Raw genomic sequence first — 20,114 nt, forward strand, 5'->3', positions numbered from 1 at the left:
GGGCTCCAGGTGTTGGCTCCATCCACGCAGATATCCCTGGAACACTCCCTCTCTCGCCCACCTCCACCACTTGCCTTGGAAGCTCCTGCCTGGACCATGGTTGTCAACCTGCCACCAGAGCCCCATTTCTGTTTCTCAACAGCAGATCTTTTCATGCCATGCTTTTCTCAAAAGCCCTTCATGGAGGCCCAGGGCTGTCAGCATGACATCCAAGTGCCTCAGCTCGGCATCCAGAGCCATTCACAGCCTCTCCTGTCTACCTTTCCATCCTTCAACCCCCTCTCTGCCCCTGCACATCTGCCTGCCTCTCCTCCTGCACACCTGGCCCTGGGCACACGTGCCTGCCTCTCTCCCGCACACCTGGCCCTGGGCACACCTGCCTGCCTCTCTCCCGCTCACCTGGCCCTGGGCACACGTGCCTGCCTTGCCTCCCGCACACCTGGCCCTGGGCACACGTGCCTGCCTTGCCTCCCGCACACCTGGCACTGGGCACACATGCCTGCCTCGCCTCCCGCACACCTGGCACTGGGCACACGTGCCTGCCTCGCCTCCCGCACACCTGGCCCTGGGCACACCTGCCTGCCTCTCTCCCACACACCTGGCCCTGGGCACACGTGCCTGCCTCACCTCCCACACACCTGGCCCTGGGCACACCTGCCTGCCTCTCTCCCGCTCAACTGGCCCTGGGCACACCTGCCTGCCTCGCCTCCCGCACACCTGGCCCTGGGCACAGCTGCCTGCCTGTTTCCCTCCTGCTCCTGTGCACGTGGCAGCTCCTGTCCTCACTCCTGCTGCTCCCTCAGAGCAATGCTGCATCTCCCCATCTGCTGGGGACTTCACCTGCCTCAGTGGCTAATGTGTGGCTGAGTCCCAGGTCTGAACAGGTCACCCACACTATTTGCAGTGGTCGTCCTGGTGGTGGGCAACAGCAGGTAGAGAGTTGCACTTTCCATTTCTACCACCTCTATCATCTGTGTCTTCTAAATGATGTGGCTAAAGTCACACAATTCTAATGAGCAAAGAGCTGGGGCAGGCCGCTCGCCTGCAGAGCCAGGACTCTCCATGCACCTCCTGCCACTCATTTGCCACTTCCACGATGATTTCTGGGGAAGAGCGCCCTCATGGCTTTCAAGTTTAAGTCTTCAACACTCGAGGGCCAGCCCAGCTCCCGGGCAACTACCTTCCCAGGAAAAGACCCTCCCTGCCCATCCAGCCTGCCCATCAGCTAAGGGGAAGATGGGGCGGCCCACCCCACCCTGGGCTTGCCCATCTCCTGTGTTCACTTGAGCAGGGACGAGGAGGGACTCCTTAGCCCTTGACAACATGGAGGGCTGTGAACTAAAGGAACTGGGGGTGACCGGAGCAGGGAGGGGCCAGGGGCACTCTCTTCAATCCCCAGACACAGCTGCGGCTCATCCAGGGCTGTTCAGAGCAAGGCCTGTGCTGTGCATCCCTGGCCACACTTGAGACAGGCCTTGAAGTTAATATTGATCCACTTATTTTTCCAGTTACTTTTTATTTTTTTAAGGGCCGGAGGTCTTGCTATGTTGCCCAGGTTGAACTTGAACTCTCGGGTTCAAGAGATCCTCCTGCCTCAGCCTCGAAAGCAGATGGGACTACAGGTGTGAGCCACCATGCCTGCCTCCAGTTACCTTTTATTGATGACAAGCAATGCTGATTCTTTATTGCAGGGACATCAAGTTTCAGTTTAAAATAAGCTTATTTAAGAAATAAGTTTAACTAACTAAAAAGAAAATGCAAGCTAAGAAATGGCACATATGACTGGACACGGTGGCTCACACCTGTAATCCCAGCACTTTGGGAGGCTGAGGCGGGTGGATCACTTGAGGCCAGGAGTTTGAGACCAGCCTGGCCAACGTGGTGAAACCGAAATCCCTTCTCTACTAAAAATACAAAAATTAGCTGGGTGTGGTGATGTGTGCCTGTAATCCCAGCTACACCAGAGGCCGAGGCAGGAGAATCGCCTGAGCCTGGGAGTTGGAGGTTGCAGTGAGATACGATTGCGCCACTGCATTCCAGCCTGGGCGGCAGAGTGAGACCCTGTCAGAAAAAAAAAAAAAGAAAGAAAAAAAGAAAAAAAGAAAAAAAGAAAAGAAATAGCACAGATGACCCAAATCATGAGATGAAAGGCCAATGACTAAAGTGTGGGAAACACCTGCTAAAGACATAGAGAGACAGAGAGGGAACACCGGGGGTCAGAGAGCACTCCGATAGAAACCGCAGGGCCTCACAGGGCCCCACTGCCTCATCCCCCAACTCCTCGAAGGCGTGTTGCCTTCACAGTGGAACCGCAGGGCAGAAAGCAAATTCCAGATCATGCTGCAGTTCTTTTTCCCTTTAAAACTAATTTGACACCCTTTTGTGAAATGTGTCAGAGTTCCTCCCATTACAGGAAGTTGATCAAGAGAAGCCAGGGAGAGAACAGAATCAGGCTGGACAGTGTGTTCCAGGCCAGTCCTGGCAAGAGGCTTTGATGGGGTCTAGACAGGGGACGTGAATCTTAGGGTGTGTGTGCAGGTGTGTGCATACAGATATGCACACGTGTGCACACATACACGCACACGGACACCGCCGGGCCCCCTCCACCCGTTAGCCAGCCTGCTTATGGTCTGCTGCCTGCTCACGTACCCAGCGATCTGCTGGGGAAAGGCCACACTCTGCACAGGTGGATGCCCCCATGGGCATACCAGGCGGGCCTCCTGCCGCTCTGGAAAGCAGATACTCCAAGGGATAGGTGCAGAGCAAGGCCCAGCACCCCTACAGAGGGCGGGGTGGCCAGGGGGACTTGGAGAGCTGCATAGTGGTGCTGGGTGACCCTGGCTCATGTCCCGAGATGAGAATGTCCAGTCAGGGACCACTTCAAACAGAGGCTCAGAGCGTGGCCTGCAGCTCCTGGGGGAGAGGGGTTGGACTGTGGGGTGCAGTGCACCCAGGGGCACTTTTGCTTTGCTCTTTCTGGCCTGGATGTGTCCAATTTCCCTGCTTTACAGCTTTCACTGAGGCTGCTCCCAGAGGAATGGGCAGGGCTGCTCTGGGGCCTCACTCTCGGCCCAGGCCAGAGGCTTCAGACATCTCCCCACTCAGGCCCAAGGCCTGAGGTTCCCACGGAAACAAGTCCCCCAGGTGACCCCTCCCCATGTGGCACAGGAGGTCACAGCATGAGACCCCAGGGGCCTGGGACAGAGCTCTGGGGTGGTGGTTCGGGGGCCTCACTCCCTCGGCCACTTCCCTGATCACAGCTTTGTTTTCATCATCTGCTGCAGTTCTGTTGATACCAGGAGCATTTCTCAGCCCATGTTGGTGTCCTGAGTGATCCTCTTTTTTTTTTTTTTTTGAGACAGTCTCGCTCCGTCTCCAGGCTGGAGTGCCGCGGTGCGATCTTGGCTCATTGCAACTTCCACCACGCCACCCGGGTTCAAGCAATTCTCTTGCTTCAGCCTCCCGAGTAGCTGGGATTACAGGTGCATGCCATCATGCCTGGGTAATTTTTGTATTTTTAGCCGAGATGGGGTTTCACCGTGTTGGCCAGGCTGGTCTCGAACTCCTGACCTCAGGTGATCCACCCACCTTGGCCTACCAAAGTGCTGGGATTACAGGCATGAACCACCGTGCCTGGCTCTGAGTGATTCTTAAAGAGGATGAACAGAGGAACAAGGGAAGCCTGTCCTGGGTGCTGGCTGCTCTTGGGCATGCAAGCCACTGTCAGGGTGATGGGGGGGCGGGTCCTTTCTGCCATCGGGGACCCAGCGCAGCGGAACCGGACTTGGCTCACCATCTGCCTCGTGAAATCCAAGCCCTGCCCTTCGCAACATGGAGAAAACAATCTGTGGGTCTTAAAGGCCCAGCTCCGGGATCGCCTCCCCATTGGTGCAGGTGAGGGGATGCCTGATGAAGTAGTGCTCCTGGCCCTCACTCATCAGCTCCCTCAGAGGGAGCCATGTCAAACCAGACAGCTCCAGGCAGCATCTGCAGGCCACTTTGGACTGAGGGGAGCCAGACCCCGCCACTGCCCCTGCCTCAGCGTCTCCAGCCCCTCTCCCGGCTGCGGCTGCAGCTGCCTCTACCTGGCTGCAGTGCCAGGGAGAGAAGGAGCCTCTGCATCTGGTGGGCTCATCAGTGAGGGCCAAGGGAGGGGGCGGGCGCAGGGATGGGAGGGGAGGTTCCAGGTTCTCCTGGCCATCCCCTCCTTCGGGGGTAAGGGCAACAGTGACGCACACACACTGCGGCGCCCAGCTTCTCCCACTCCTTTCCAAGCATCCACAGTAAAAGGAGATAAACGAAATGCTGAGTCTCCTCTCAGAGCCAGATTGAAATTTTAAGTGAGCCAAGGTAGGAAAATCACACAGGGGGATGGGGCCACAGCAAGAACCACTTCCCGATGATGACTGCGTTTCAGAGCCTGACTCAGCACGGTGGGGGGCGCGGAGGAGGCGCGGAGGGGGCGCGGCTCCCCACGGATGGAGCGGCTCTGCCTCCGGCTCCAGCTCCAAGCTGCTGCCTCGGCTTCCTGGGCAGAGGGGGTGGGTTTTAACTTCTTAAATCCCAGGATGGGAGAAGGAAGAAGAGGCCAGTGTCCTGGTGTATACCAGATGCGCAATTTCAGAGAGATCACTGCTTTACATGGGGTGGCCACGCTGGCATTTAAGTGGTCTCTTGGCCACTTGGCCCTATCCCTGGGTGTGGCTGGGGTCCCCACCTCTCTGGAGCCTGGCACAAACTCACACCCAGGAGCTGAGCCCCCCCATGCAGTGAATGGGCAGGGAGGCCCGGGCAGTAACTGTCTGGGGAGTGGTGGCGCTCCCAGCTCGCCTGGCTGATATGAGTCTCTATGGCAGCCTCGGAGAGGTCGGACTGTCCGCCACAGGGACAGAAAGCGCTGATTCTCGGCCAGCCCTGAGGAGAGACACTCTGGACACTGAGTCCAGCCAGGGCCCGCTGCTGGGCTTAAGCACAGTGCCCAGCACAGAATAAGGCGAACTGTTTACCGCCCATCCCCGGAACCCAGTGCTTATATTACACAGGCTGCTGTCTGATCCCTCGACAACAGCTCTTATCGTTGTATTTTAGGTGGGTTTCAATCACGGCCCTTGGAAGAAGTTGTGGGGAAAGATTGGTTCCACTTTCACAGGGGAACTCAGAGCCCAGAGGAGGGATGTGGCCAGGTAGCGCTCCTGACAGAGCACTGAGGGGTGAGGCTGGAGTGGGAGATGTAGGAGCTGAGCTGAGGGGTAGGGGTGGAGTGGGTGATGTGGGAGCTGAGCTGAGGGGTGAGGGTGGAGTGGGTGATGTGAGAGCTGAGCTGAGGGGTGGGAGTGGAGTGGGGCGATGTGAGAGCTGAGCTGAGGGGTGGGAGTGGAGTGGGGCGATGTGAGAGCTGAGCTGAGGGGTAGGGGTGGAGTGGGGCGATGTGAGAGCTGAGCTGAGGGGTGAGGGTGGAGTGGGGCGATGTGGGAGCTGAGCTGAGGGGTGGGAGTGGAGTGGGTGATGTGAGAGCTGAGCTGAGGGGTGAGGGTGGAGGCAGGGACGTGGGAGCTGAGCTGAGGGGTGAGGGTGGAGTGGGAGATGTAGGAGCTGAATTGAGGGGTGAGGGTGGAGTGGGGGGACGTGGGATCTGAGCTGAGGGGTGAGGGTGGAGTGGGGGGACGTGGGATCTGAGCTGAGGGGTGGGAGTGGAGTGGGGCGATGTGAGAGCTGAGCTGAGGGGTGAGGGTGGAGTGGGGTGATGTGAGAGCTGAGCTGAGGGGTGGGAGTGGAGTGGGGTGATGTGAGAGCTGAGCTGAGGGGTGGGAGTGGAGTGGGTGATGTGAGAGCTGAGCTGAGGGGTGGGAGTGGAGTGGGTGATGTGAGAGCTGAGCTGAGGGGTGAGGGTGGAGGCAGGGACGTGGGAGCTGAGCTGAGGGGTAGGGGTGGAGTGGGAGATGTAGGAGCTGAGCTGAGGGGTAGGGGTGGAGTGGGAGATGTGGGAGCTGAGCTGAGGGGTGAGGGTGGAGTGGGAGATGTAGGAGCTGAGCTGAGGGGTGAGGGTGGAGTGGGAGATGTAGGAGCTGAGCTGAGGGGTGAGGGTGGAGTGGGAGATGTGGGAGCTGAGCTGAGGGGTGAGGGTGGAGTGGGAGATGTGGGAGCTGAGCTGAGGGGTGAGGGTGGAGTGGGAGATGTGGGAGCTGAGCTGAGGGGTGAGGGTGGAGTGGGTGATGTGGGAGCTGAGCTGAGGGGTGAGGGTGGAGTGGGTGATGTGGGAGCTGAGCTGAGGGGTGAGGGTGGAGTGGGGCGATGTGGGAGCTGAGCTGAGGGGTGAGGGTGGAGTGGGAGATGTGGGAGCTGAGCTGAGGGGTGAGGGTGGAGTGGGTGATGTGGGAGCTGAGCTGAGGGGTGAGGGTGGAGTGGGAGATGTGGGAGCTGAGCTGAGGGGTAGGGGTGGAGTGGGGGGACGTGGGATCTGAGCTGAGGGGTAGGGAGTGGAGTGGGTGATGTGGGAGCTGAGCTGAGGGGTAGGGGTGGAGTGGGTGATGTGGGAGCTGAGCTGAGGGGTGAGGGTGGAATGGATCAGAACATCAGAACAGAGCCCCAGGGTGCCAGCCCTGGGACCTCCCTCCAGTCACAGCACCTGTGGTCCCTGCCAGGGGAAACTCCGGCCGGCATCCTGGGCAGGGAGACCCCCACCTGCCCCAATGGGAGGCTGTGCCCTGTCTCCCCACGTGGGGGCCCTGCATCCTCACAGTGACCGCTGGGAAAAGACAGACCTGGGCTTCCGTGCCTCCCTGGGCCACTAAACCCGTCTCTCTGAGCCAGGAGGGTGCGCTGCCTTCCAACTATAAATACACCAGCAGGAGGGGAGAGAGGGGACCCAGGTTGGATCCCACTCCTACTCATGGGGGGTAGGGGGGACCCTCAGTCGGCTCCAGGTCCACAGGCTGGCTTCCTACCAGGTGTGCTCCAAGGCCCTCAGCTCGGCTGCCACGTCCCCGCCTCCACCCTCACTCCTCAGCTCAGCTCCCACGTCCCCCTATTCCTCCCCCCACCCCTCAGCTCAGCTCCCATGTCCCTTCCTCCACGCTCACTCCTCAGCTCAGCTCCCACATCCCTCCACTCTACCCTCACCTCTCAGCTCAGCTCCCACATCCCCCACTCCACCCTCACCCCTCAGCTCAGCTCCCACATCCCCCCACTCTACCCTCACTCCTCAGCTCAGCTCCCATGTCCCTGCCTCCACGCTCACCCCTCAGCTCAGCTCCCACATCCCCCACTCCACCCTCACTCCTCAGCTCAGCTCCCACATCCCCCACTCCACCCTCACCCCTCAGCTCGGCTCCCACATTCCCCTACTCCACCCTCACCCCTCAGCCAGCAACACTTGTATGCAATCCCTACAGAGGGAAGGAACTGTCTGATGAGGAAGAAGCAGCCAGACTCTGGAGGGAGACAGGGCTGGAGGTGGCACTTGGGGGTAGAAACCTATTGTGTGGGGTGAACTGTGTTCCCTGAAAGATCCACCCAAGTCGTAATCCCAGTTACCTGTCGATGTGGAATTATTTGGCAAAGGGGTTTTTGCAGATGTAATTGAGGTGGGAATCCTGTGATGAGGCCATCCTGGATTAGGATGGGCCCTAAATCCAACGACAACAAGTGTCCATATAAAAAGAGGAGACAGACACAGAAAAGGCCATGTGGCGATGGGGGCAGAATCTCGGGGGGTATTTCTACAAGCCAAGGAACACTACGGGCAGCCACCAGGAACCAGGAGCGAGGCCTGGAACACACGCTGCCTCGGTCTCCAGAGGGAACCAACCCTGCCCACACCTTGCCTTCTGGCTTCCTGATCCGTGAGAGAATAAATAATGCTGTTTCAAGCCACCCTGCTTGTGGTACTAGGAAACTAATACACCCCCCAGGCTTAAAAACCCTCTAACCAAGCTGGGTGCAGCAATGCACATCTGCAGTCCCAGCTACTTGGGAGGCCAAGGCAGGAGGATCACTTGAGCCCAGGAGTTTTAGACCAGACTCGGTAACACAGCAAGATCCTGTCTCTTAAAAAAAAAAAAAAACTCTCTAACCAGAGCAGGTTCTATGAGAAGCAGACAAACAACCTCCTTTTGTGGGAAGTGACCTCTTTACTAGGGGTCTGGACCCTGGTGGGCCCCAGCCCTGCTTCTGCTCCAACCTTGAGGCTGAAATGTCTGCAGCCCTCTCTGTATTTGCGTTTGTGATCCAGGCACTGGGGGCTCCTCCCTGCTCTCCGGGGGACTGTAAGAATAAATAACAAATGGCTTCAAAGAGGATTACCGTCCCATGACCACGTGACGGGGCATGAAAGATTAATATCTTACCAGGCAGCGCTGCAGCAGCAATTTGAAAGGCAGCTTTACTCCACCACATCCATTAAAGGCCCCGCTGAATAAAAAGAGATGCAGAAGCGACCGCTGCAAGCTGGGGCCAGCCATGCCTCTGCAATCACATAGCCAGCAGACAAAAACATTTTTAAATGAAAATACTCATTGCTGGCGAGGCTGTGGTGAAATGATGACGAGGAGACGTGGCTGGTTCTGGGACATGAGCTATATACTACGACCTTTTTTGAAATTGGGTAGTAGAGGTTCAGAGCTTGGGGTCCAGGAATCCTACCTCTGTGACTTTATCCTAATAGTTCAAGAGAGGAAATAAAGCGAGATGCACACAAATGTTTCCCACAACCTGATTCGGAAGAGTGAAGAGCTGCCGGATGTCCCAGGAAATAATGTTTAAGTGAACCATAGACAAACGGGAGGGTATAATGTGGCCACTCAGTGAGTGCTCCTGGCTGGGGAAGGGCTCACGCTGAGTGGAGAAGGTGGACGGTGCCCGTGTGTCTGCAGGGGCTGAAGGCAGCCGAGCGAGCGAGTGGGGAGGAACCCCTGCTCCACACCACACGGACCCTGCCTCTGACCCCATGACCCTGCTCTGGTGGGGAGGATCTGTGTGTGGGAAGCAGGGAAAGCAAGTTCCAGGGGTGGGATGGGGAATCCCGCAGGAGGCTCCGGCCACCCGGGCTTGTAGCACAGGCTTTGGAGCCCCTGCAGCCAGCGGGGCCCAGGCTGCTGGGGCTGTGGGCTGGCCTCGCCCCCATGTGGCTTCCCTTTACCTGGCACCCTGGTGACTGTGGCTCAGGAGCGAGGCCAAGGGCGAGCGCCCGCCCCGTGAACGGGTCGCCTGGGGCGCAGGATCAGGCGTCTGCTGCGGTCATGTTCTAGCTCTGTCCTCTGGTAGCTGTGTGACCTGAGACAAGGTCTAGGACCTGTTCTCACCCGGAACACAGAGATGGGAGGAGCTGAGGACTAAGAACAAATGTGCGGAGGGGACGAAGCAGGGGGCCAGAGCCAGAGCAAATCTGCAACACAGGGCAGCTGCCAACTCAAAGGACAACAGTGATGGCAGAGTCCTTGACACTGCTGTCAGCGTCGTCCAGAGTCGGGTGAAGCGCCTGCCTCCTCTTCCTGCAGGGGGGCAGCCGCTCTCAGCTGTCCAGCCCCTCCCAGTACCTCCCAGTCCTGGCAGGGCTGTAGCCCTTCAGCTCCCCTGGAAATCCACTCAAGGGACCTTGGCCTTCTCTGCCTGCCACCTGGGAACACCTGATGGGGACGTGCTGGGATGGTTTCTGCAGTTCAAAGGATTTACCTCCATATAATTAAGTGCCTCATTTGTAAAAACACAAGCTGTGTCCTCATTGGTGGTGTGGGCATCACGTATGGTTCAGGGGCTGGGACAGAGCCCTCAGTACAGATGACAGGCATCAGGGAGTCTGTGGCCATCAGCCACCGATACCAGCTCAGGCCACAGCTGCCATGGCAGGCACCTGGCTTTGTCTCAACCTCAGCTGCAGGAGGTGCATCCCCGCCTCCTGCCAGCTCTGGCTGAGTGCCAGGCCCCAGAGGCCACGGCTGTCTCTGGCCTCCCCTGGGCACTGCCTGTTGTTCAGGGTGCTCAGAGCAGGATTGGATCTGGTGGGGAAGACCCCTTGGGGAGGATCCCTTGGTGTCACAGTTGGCCTCCGTTGGGCCAGGAGCCCTCTGGTCCTCCCTGGTTCTGAAGGCTTCTCTCTGCCTGCCACGGCCAGGGGAGATGAAATCAGGGAGCCAGTGCTGGGGACGATGTTTGCTGGCCTGTAGAAAGCTTAGGCTTGGTTCCAAGGCCTCATGACATGGCTGGGGCATTACCAGTCAGGCTGAGCTGGGGGACAGAGGTGATGGGGACAGCAGGCATGTTCTGTCCTCACAAGGCCCACAGTCTAGGCAGGGACAGAAGTCAGCAGTCATGACCACTGCAGGGCGTGCTTGGAGAGACTACAGGACATTGAGGGGGCTCAGTCAGAGAGCTGCACCATGATCCCGGCTCTGTCAAGGATGAGTCCTCTGGCCTCAGTTTCCCTGTCTATAAAATGAGGAGTCTGGGCTGCACAGTGTCAAAGACTCAGAGAACCTAGAGGGGCTTTCTGAGGCCGCTGGCTTCAGGAGCCCAGGACCCAGTCCTACCACCACGTGAGCAACACTGCCCCACACTGGCTCATTTCTCTGTGTGTTCCGGGCTGCGTTAGAGACCAGGGATTCCGCCAAGCCTGGGGACAGGTGTTATCCTGTCCCCTCCAGAGCCTGGGGGGAAGCGTCCCCTGACCCGAGGTGCCACCTCTCCTGCTGCTCACACAGACTGCTCCTCAGAGACCCACCCCCACGGGTGTATCACGGGGCCCAGCCAGGCCCTCAGCACCCATACAGCCCAGCGGGTGGCTAGGCCACTCCAACAACCGGTGATCATGATTATCAGGTTGCCAGAGGGTTGGGGAGACCCTCTCCTAGGCATCCCTCCCAGTGGCACCCCCGGAGGCTTAGCCAGAACCTTCCGGCCCTGGGTGAGGCAGAGAATGAGGGCTGGTGGCACAGGCTCTGTGTGTCTGTGTGTGTGTTGGGAGTGTGTGTGTGTGTGTGTGTGTGTGTGTGTGGTGATCACATGCAGCTGGAGCAGCTCAGGGCTCCGAGGGCACCAAGGGCTCAGGGTAGGGCCTGGGGCCTCCAGGTCGCAGAGGGACCCTGTTCAGCTTCCCTCCACCCAGGCCAGATGAATGGCCCAGCTCAGCAGCACAGAGGAAGCAGGAGGCCTCTGTGAAAGATGTTCCGGCCTCCAAGGTCCCTCCTTACCTGCCCTTGTCCCTCTCCCTGCAGTGCCCTGACACCCCATGCTGTCTCTGCGCCTTTGGACCCCACTCTCCCTGCCTGTGAGGCCACAGCCATCCAGTGCTTCCCCCTTTCCTGACGATGTGAGATGGACACTGTCAATGCTTTGGTGTGATGCTTTGGTGGTGGCCTGAGTGACGCCTTGGTGCCCTGGACCATACACCTCCTTCCGCTCTGATGTTGGCCCTGAGGGCAGCGACCTTATCCTGGCTCCCAATTCATGAGTTAATGAGGAGCAAGTGACATTCCCCAGGGCCTGGCCTCACTGTAGCACTGCCCTGGAGAGGGCTGTCTGTGCTGGCGTCACCAGGACCCCCAGGTGCTACTTCAGATTCCAACGGCCTACAGCCTTCATCTAAACAGGCCCCTTTCTCCCAGGGATATCACTGTTTTCTTTTTTTTTTTTTCTTTTCTGGGAAGCCCCCATTCAGGGTCTGTTGATAACTGTCACTCACACCAGCAGAGCGGTGGGGGGTGGGGTTCACTCCTTACAGGAGCGGGCTCGCCTGCCCCAGTGGCCTCCCCAGACCCATCTTTTGGGATGGAGAGAAAGCATGGCAGCTCCCCGGAGCCTCTGAAGTGCCCCAGCACAGGGTGGCTGATGTCCCCTGGACACCCCCACTGCCTTGTAAGCATGAAGGATGTAAATAAGGAGGCATCCACTACTCCTTCAAGGAGAAAAGCACCCTGTGTCCCTGCGGAACGGGGAGGTTTTGAGTTGGGATTTGCAATTCCTGTTTTGGGCATCCTGTTTCCTTTGTAGGAGCAAAGGGACAACATGACTCCGGGCCTCCTGTCTGTGACACCTGAATACCTCCTGGTCTGGGTGACTAAAAATACCTGCTACTCATTGCCATGGAAAGGCAATACCCTCTGGGGGGGCGGGGGGCTGGCTGAGCAGAGGCGGGAGGCACTGCAGGATCCATCTAGACAGACAAGGCACAGGTAGGGCGCGGAGAGGGCCCAGATGGGGCACAGACAGAGGGCAGGCAGGGTGCGGACGGGGCACAGATGGGGCACAGACAAGGTGCAGACAGGGCACGGATGGCACAGACAGGGTGCGGAGAGGGTGCAGACAGCAGAGCAGGATACGGATGGGGTGCAGGCAGGGTGCGGACGGGGCACAGATGGGGCACAGACAGGGCGCAGGCAGGATGCGGACGGGGCACAGACAGGGCACAGACGACAGACTGGGTGCAGAGAGGGCGCAGATGGCGCAGGCAGGGTGCGGATGGGGCGCACACGGGGCACAGACAGGGCACAGGCAGGGTGCAGACACGGTGCAGATGGGGCACAATCAGGGCACAGGCAGGTGACAGACTCTGTATGGTCAGGAACAGGGTGATGAGGACTGGCTCCTGTACTGACCCCTGGCCTCCTCTGCCGTGGGCAAGCGCTCGGGCCATCAGTACCCCTGAACCAAACCACATTCCAAGAGGCCTGGACACTAACAAGGCGCCCTGCCACACACGGGAGGATGAAAGCACAATCTCAGATTTGAAGCTCACAAAAGTGCAGCAGGTCATTCCAGTAGAACGTGGGCTTCACATGTTCCCAAGAATTACAGAAACCCCCGCAAAGCCCTTCTCGCCGGAGCTTTCAACCATCACAAACAGCTTCCTCGTGTGCTTCCTTAAGAAGTCGAGGTGGGCAGGTTCACCGACAGACTGAAACGGCTAGGGAGTGTTTCTCAAAGCATGTTCTTGGAACCCCTGATCTGAGTCACCAGGGACTGGTGGCCAAGGAGCTTGCTAAGCTGCACCAGGACCCCTGAGGGCTGGGCAGGTGCCACACCCTACAAGCCTGCTGGGCACACCGATATCTCAGGACCCTCGGCCCACCCAGGCCCCAAGACTCCACAATTCTTACACAGAACGTAAAGTACTATGCAGCCAACCTATGCAAGGCCACCAACAAGGCTAAGCCCCAGCCCGCAGTTCACGGGTGTCCCCAGAAATGCCCCCCATTAAGGCAGGAAATGGAAGAATGCGCCGTTGAAATCGTCTCTAAAGGGGCGGACGCAAGAGGGTGCTGCGGGCAGTTGCGGTTAAGCAGCAAAGCGGCTTCGTCTACGTCTGCCAGCCCCGGAGCCACCCTGTGCCCTCACCTTCCTTTTCCTCCTTTCACGGTCAAATCTCTCCAGAGCCATTGGCGGCAAAGTCCAAAGGTCACCAGGGTGGGACTTTGGCTTGGGGTCCTGGCTCCTGTGCCTAGTAGCTTGGAGGCCTTAGGGAAGACACTTTGACTTTCAGTGTTTCTGCCTCAGTCAGATGGGTATAAGTTGGTTGGCGAGTGCTTGCAAGCTGGTGGTGCTGAATCTGGGGTCCTGCGCCCCCTCGCTGCTCCTGGGAGCCCAGCTCTGCTTCCCCTCTCAATAGAGGCTGCCTTCTTGGCAGCAGCCGGCCCACCGGATGCAGCAGATACCTGCCTCATCCTCTATTTTCCTCTCCTCCCTGGGCTCTGGAAGAATCCAGGGTTCCCTACTGTCTGTCTTGACCTTCATCTTCCCTCTCAAACCCGTACCCTTGGCCACCCTTGGCACTACCCCCAGGTGACACTGTCAGGGCTGTGACCAGCAGGTAGGTGGCAGTCACCTCCAGGTCCCACCTCTCCTGTGAACCCCAGCCCTACCTTCTCAATGCCAGTGGGCTCTGCTGTCCAAGACACAAAACTCGAAACCCAAGGTCAACCGAGCCCAGTCCTCCCCATCCAGAGGCCCCGATTCTGGCTCTGCCTCTTTCGGTCTGTGCAGCCCAGGTGGACCCAGCCAGAAAAGCTTGGGGGGCTCCAGGGCTCTCCTCTTCCCTCCCTCCCCATCACTGTCAAGCCCACGGTGGCCTTGGCCCTGATGCCCTCCCCTAGTTATCCTATTCACCCATATTCATGCCCTAGCCTGTGACCGCACTGGGCCTCTGGCCATCATCCAGCCTGCCTGGTCCTCCCTCTGTGACCTTGCCCATGCAGAGCCCTTTCCCAGACCATCCTTTCCTAGCTCTGCCTATGACAACCTGCCTGTCTTTCAAGGTCCAGGTCAAATGTCCCCACTGCCCCCATCTCTCCTTCCCTATCAGCAGGGTTTTCTCTGACCATTCCAGGCATGTGGTCACTGCATCCCTTTCCTGGGTCTCAGCCCTAGAGGAGGGAGGTGGGTCTTGCTCATTCTCGGTCCTTCAAATGTCTGCTGCTAAGACCTTCGCCCTTCACTGGTATATATAGGTTTTAAGCAATGTTTTAAATTTAAATTTGTTTTCTAATGAATAGATCGAGCTGAATCTCCTTGCCCATGCATTCTAGTTATTCCTTACTCTCCTGCATCTAGGAGGGGTGGCAAGAATATCACTTTCAGAGAGCCCCTGCCACGGCTGAGTGTTTGGGATCACAGGGCTCCGAGGCAGAATTCTAGAGTCTTCTGTCCTAGGCTGCATTGACAGCCTGTGGATACCAGGGCCTGAGATTGCAATGAAAGATCATGAAGCTGCCAGGGGGTGGAAAATGAAAACACATTCATGGTGAAGGAGGGCGAGCATGCTCAGAGCATGGCTCTGCAACCCACTCGGTGCCCAGGGGCTGCTGGAATCAGACAGACAGGTGGGCAGGTGTGCAGTGGGGGTCTGGCAGGCTTGCAGGCCCTCCACGAGGCCCAAGGTCAGGGAGAATAGGGCAAGGAGTGTCCCTCCCTCAGAGGCAGGCTATTCCCTGCAGACCAGGGCAACGGGCTCTCCCCTCCTGCCCTCTCTTCCCCTTCCTTCCCTCCACCCTTCTCCACTGTGAAATCACTCAGCAGGGCTCTCCAGCTGAGAGACTGCTGAGAGGTCCCAGGAAACCACGCAGAAGGAAAGCCAGGTTCCTCTGCTCCGGTTTTCCTGGGGGCTCTGTTAGGCTGCCCAGGAACCACCTGAGCTCCAGGCAGGATGGTGGCTGGGGCGCCTCGTCCGACTGCAAGAGGGGGAACTGACAGTTATCCAGCACCCACTGTGTGCCAGGGAAGCCCCAGGCTCCTACCATTGAGGCACCAGTTCACCCATTCAGATAGAGGGAGACACGAATGATCCATGTGGCTTAGCAGGCCAGAGAGCCAGAGACTCAGAGAGCTAAGTCTCTGGCAGGGAAACAGCCCAGGCTGGTGACTCAGGACCCCTGCGGACCACACCTCAGGGGTCTACAGGACCCAGGAAGTTGCTCCAGAAAACTGGCCCACGTGGAACGGGTTGAATCTGGTGCGGGGTCTGAGAAGAAACCTGTGCCCGGCTCCCAACCATGGAGTTGGATGATAGATCTCGGCTGCTCGGCAGTCAGGGCTCAAGATCACAGCCAGGAAAGCCTTCTCACTGGGTCCAGGTAAAGGCGGACGGCCAGGAAGGTGGTCCCCACCATTTCTCCACTTTTCCCCTTTTCCCAGTCCTATTTTATCTGCAACCAGCATGGTTGCAGCATCAAAGCAGTTAGCTCTGTGGGTACCTGTGTGCTGGAGAAGTGGAGGAGGCTGTCTGCAAGGAGACAGGTGCCGGGGAAGCCGGCAGGGTGGGCATGGGGCTGCTCTGTCACTGAAGATACACAGAACCTGGGTCTCTGGGGCTAACCATGTGGTCACTGCGCAGAGCAGGGAGTAGCCTCCTGAGACGCTGGCCAGCAGAGGTCTGAGTGGAAATCTGGGTGTGGCAGTGGCAGGGCACCCTCAGGCAGGGAGGGGCCTGAGCCCAGGGCTCATCCCATGGTAGGTGTGCAGGAAGAGGGAGGCTGGCCTTCATCTGAGTTCCCCAGGATGTGGCAAAGGACAAGAGGGCCCAGTATCTGCTCAGGCCCATGAGACAGGGAGTCTCACGCATCTGCCAAGCCCAGGCAGGCAGGAAAGCCTCGAGCCAGTGGGCAGTGACAGGACGAAGCCCAGGTGTGCCACCCCATCTCCCCCAGTGTGCTGTCTCCTGGGGAACAAGGGCCCTGTTCCCTTTGCCTCCTCGGGACTGGCTGAGCGGAGACGGTGTATCCCTTAATAGACTCAGCCGAAGATAGGCCAGGAGGGGCCTGAACATGGCGGGTCGCCTGTCACCAAGGAAAGAGCAGTGTGGGGCTTCCCACGCCACGACAAAGGAGTGCTTCCATATCCCCCAGGGTCTGGGCCTGGGCCTCCAGGGCCTCTTGGGAGACTCACTCCTGCAGAGGTGAGGATTTCAGGCATTCGATGGAGCTCAGGTGATGGCAGAGGGGGCACCTGCCACAGAGTTCTGGCAGAGCAGGAACAGAATCAAGGTTTCCTCACTAGCTGGGAGGCCAGGATCAGTTTCACTGCTGCTCTGTGCCTCAGTTTCCCTATCCAGCCTCCCTCGCAGGGTTGTTCATAAGTGCCGGAGGCGAACTGAGGTCATGAGTGTAGTTCCAGTGTGGGGAGGGTCCCTCCTTTCCTTCATCCCACCACGGACCTGGTGCCCTCACTCTTCTCTAACTATGGGGCCATCTCTTTGAAGGCCACGAACAACAGTACCCTTGCACCAGGGCCTGCATGCCAGGCAGGACTGAGTCGCTGAGAAATCTCCATGGTAGTGACACCTCCCAGTCCCAACAGCCCCTCCAGTGACTTGGACACACCGAAGGGCACTGGCTGCGCCCATGAATGTCAGCAATGCCTCCAAGTGGCCTTCTGAAGGGACAGCTGGTCATGTCCTCGGGGTGCTGGCTTCCCCCAGCTCGGACAGCCAAGGTATGAACTGGACTCAAATAAGTAGGAAGTAGGGGGTCCAACCCAGCTCCGTCACTGCCTCTGTTGACCCTGGAGAAGCCTGTCCTCCCGTTTAGTCCTCTGAGAGCAAGGATGACCGGCTGCTGGGTGCCAAGACCCAAGTCCTCCTGGTGGTGGGAGGGGGACTGGCGGGAACATGGGGTCTATGGCCCTAGACACCTCTGGCGTCAATCCTTCTTGAATTGCCACTCCCAGCTGCCCACTGTCCTGCCTCCTTATTCAGGGACGCCAGGAAAACATTCACTCTGGGACGTCTGGCGACGTGAATATCACTGAGAATTTAGCCGAGGACCGAACACATGCCACACCTGGCCAGAGTCCCTGGAAACAGAAGCACGGTCCCCCGGTTCTCGCGAGGGAGCAGGCTCTCCTTCCACACAGACGATGTGCTCCCAGTTACCCCGGCAGAGCACCAACACACAGGAAGGTCTAGGCGAGGCCCCTCCCTCCACGCCCAGGCCGGAAACTGCCAAATCAAAACTGTGTGGCACTCGCTTCCTCCTGAACCATTTGGGTCTTAGAAGATGACTGAAACATGAAAGCGAGCAAGCCTTCTCTAGCTGGCCAGCCCATGGCACCCTCGGCCTTTCCAGCTCTCTAGCGCCATGGCCCACGTCCCACCTCCTGGGTGCAATGGCTTCTGTGCACACTGCTTCCCATCCAGGCTCCAAATCCAGACCCAAGACGGTTCTCAACCAAGAAACACACGAAAAGGGTTTCACACTTTTTCACGACACCCCCGACTCCAGTGCCTGGCTCAGCCCCCAGGTGTTGATTAGCACCTACAAAGCATTTGCTGACTGGCGCAGGGAAAAAAAAAATGGCCCTGGGTGTTAACAGGGAAGCCCCTACCATGCTGCTCTCGAGGGATGTGCTGCGGCCCGAACACTGTCAGTGCCACTGAGGCCGAGTGTGGCCGTGGAGAGATGTCCCCAGAGAGAATGACAGGACCTGGAGGACCAAGTGCACTCTTAGGGCCCCACACTGCGAGAGCACAGGGCCAGGAGCTGCACAGGGCTCTGCAGCAGACACGGCCGCCAGGCGAGAATCAGGTGGGCAGATGTGACTCTCCACACGTAGGTCCCCAAACCCTGCAACCTGCAACGCGGGGCCTGAATGCGGCTTCCTTAGCAGAGCAGGAGCTTACTCTTGGCACTGGGGGAAAGGGGAGCGGTGAGGCTGGCGTTTTTGAGGGGGAGGAGAAGTTGCAGAGAAAGAAAAAATCCTGAAACGACAGATAGTGGGACAGCTGTGGCCTGAACTTGGTGTTCTTGCTCCTCGGATGTGGATGTATTAATTTCCATAAATGCTAATAGCCCACTTCCCCAAGAGCTATTACTTATGTCATCTCCCCTTGGACACAGCTCAACACAGGGCAGACAAATGAAAGGGAGGAAAAGGCAACCCCCAGTGGCGGTCCCCAGCTCCTCAGCCCCCTCCCAACCAGGCAGCTCAGGTCTGGTTCCTAAGGTGGCCCTGCTCACCGCAGGGTCAAGACCCCTGCCTTCAGCTCCGTAGCCAGGTCCCTATCACGACAGGAAGCAAGAAAGTTACCAACCCCAAAAATGCTGAATCACAAAGTGAGGCTGAGCAGGAAAGTGGGGGTGGGGAGGAAAGGAGATGGTGGCCAGGGAGGAAAGGTGCTAAGGGGCTTTCCACCTGGAGCACCCCGGGATGCTGCGGGCAAAGCACAGCCCCTGTAAGAGCCCCCAGGACAAATGCCAGGAGGAGGGACACCAGGATGCGGCTGGTTGGCGGGGTGGGAAGGTGGGCAGGTACCCCAGCTGCTGCTACTGCCGCAGGACGCGGTGCAGCAGTGGGGTCTTTGCATCCTGGGAGCAGCAGCAGGTAGGGAGGTGCGGAAGTGCTTTGTGCCAAGGCCTGGCAGCAGGGAGAAGCTTAAGATAGGAGTAGGGTCTCAGGGTCAGAGGTGGCTGTGTGTGTGCTGTAAACAGCCCGAGAAACTGGTGCAGGAAGCAGGGTCACAGTCTTGGGGAGCAGGGTAAGGTGGTGAGAGCGTGCCCGCGGGGAGAGGTCGGAGGGGCTAGGGGCAGAATGGGAGGGTGGGGAAAGGGACCGGAGCGACACAGGGACAGGCAGCGAGAACGACGGATGAGCCTTGAGAAGCGATCAGGAGGAGAGATGGGGAGGACCGGGAACAGCAGCGCCCCGGTGGGGCTGCGCAGAGGCCGGGAGAGGGGATGAGAAGAGGATGGAGGAAAGGGGAGGGCGAGGCTGCTAGGACCGGAGCGGGCAGAGATGGGGAAGAGGTGCACCGGGAAGAGGGACGGCGGCAGGGGCAGGGGTCAGGGATGCGAGCTGAAGGGTCGGGCGGGCGTGAGGACAGGGAACGAAAGACAGAAAGGGATGGGGGAAGGGAGACGATGGAGAAGGAGGTGAGGAGGCTGGAGAGGAGGTGAGACAGCGGCGGAGGCAGGGACGCAGGGCCGGGGAAGAAGAGATGGAGACGGGACCGCGGCGCCTGCCGCAGCGCGGGCCTCGCGGATACCCGCCGCCGCCGTCCCGGCGCAGCTTGGTGGAAAGCGCGCCCCGCCGGGGTCTCCCCGGTACTCACCTGGGGGCTCCAGCTCCGGATCCTGTGCCCCGCGCCGGATCTTCCTTCCCGCCCTGCCCCTGAGACTTTAGCGCCCCCGAATCCCGCTAGCTCCTGCAGGTTCCGCCAGCAGCATCTTCACCTCGTGGGACGCCCGGGGCCACGCCTCTTCCAGCTTCTGATTGGCTATTGTTCACGCCAGTCACATTACCATTGGTTGAGGGGTCGTCGGACATGCAAATCAGGATGGGCCCACCGCCGCACCGATTGGCTGGCGCTCGCAAAGCGTAGCCCTCGACTTGGGCTCTGATTGGCTCCGCGGCCCTGACGGCGAAAGTGACGCGAGGCGGGTTCTTGGACTGAGTGTGCGGCGCGGTGCGCCGCCTTCCGAGGCTCCTCCCGCGGGTGGCAGCGGCCGGGGCGCGCCCCTCGGCCAGTCCTCGGTCCTCAGGCTTGTGGCTCCATTGAGCACCGGCCGCCGGGCCTCTGGGTCCGTCGAGTGGGGACTCCCTGAACAGCGTGGGCTCCGTGGCCTCCTGCGCGGCCGCGGCGGGTCGGTCTCCTAGGTAACGCGGCCCGCGGCGGGCGGAACCATGTGGGCCGGCGC

At 59.1% G+C, this 20,114-nt stretch overlaps 2 protein-coding genes across 8 annotated transcripts in view; one reads left to right on the top strand and one right to left on the bottom strand.

Moving 5' to 3' along the window:
* The window catches only part of KCNAB2 (potassium voltage-gated channel subfamily A regulatory beta subunit 2), a 109,193-nt gene extending 89,349 nt beyond the window's left edge, over nucleotides 1–19,844 (bottom strand). For 4 of the 6 annotated variants that reach the window (XM_055383017.2, XM_055383010.2, XM_055382994.2 and 1 more), the window contains exon 1: nucleotides 19,529–19,844. The gene's annotated coding sequence lies outside the window, so the exon portion shown is untranslated. Of the gene's footprint in view, nucleotides 1–17,261; nucleotides 17,330–19,528 lie in introns of those variants that run through there. The other 2 variants (XM_055382998.2, XM_063703267.1) reach the window with 2 other exon arrangements.
* NPHP4 (nephrocystin 4) overlaps nucleotides 18,783–20,114 on the top strand; it is a 133,717-nt gene continuing 132,385 nt past the window's right edge. Inside the window, exon 1 of one of the 2 annotated variants that reach the window (XM_055382918.2) lies at nucleotides 18,783–18,801. The gene's annotated coding sequence lies outside the window, so the exon portion shown is untranslated. Of the gene's footprint in view, nucleotides 18,802–19,953; nucleotides 20,074–20,114 lie in introns of those variants that run through there. The other variant, XM_055382899.2, reaches the window with a different exon arrangement.

This window comes from Gorilla gorilla, chromosome 1 (assembly GCF_029281585.2).
Source record: "Gorilla gorilla gorilla isolate KB3781 chromosome 1, NHGRI_mGorGor1-v2.1_pri, whole genome shotgun sequence".
Lineage (NCBI taxonomy): Eukaryota > Metazoa > Chordata > Mammalia > Primates > Hominidae > Gorilla > Gorilla gorilla.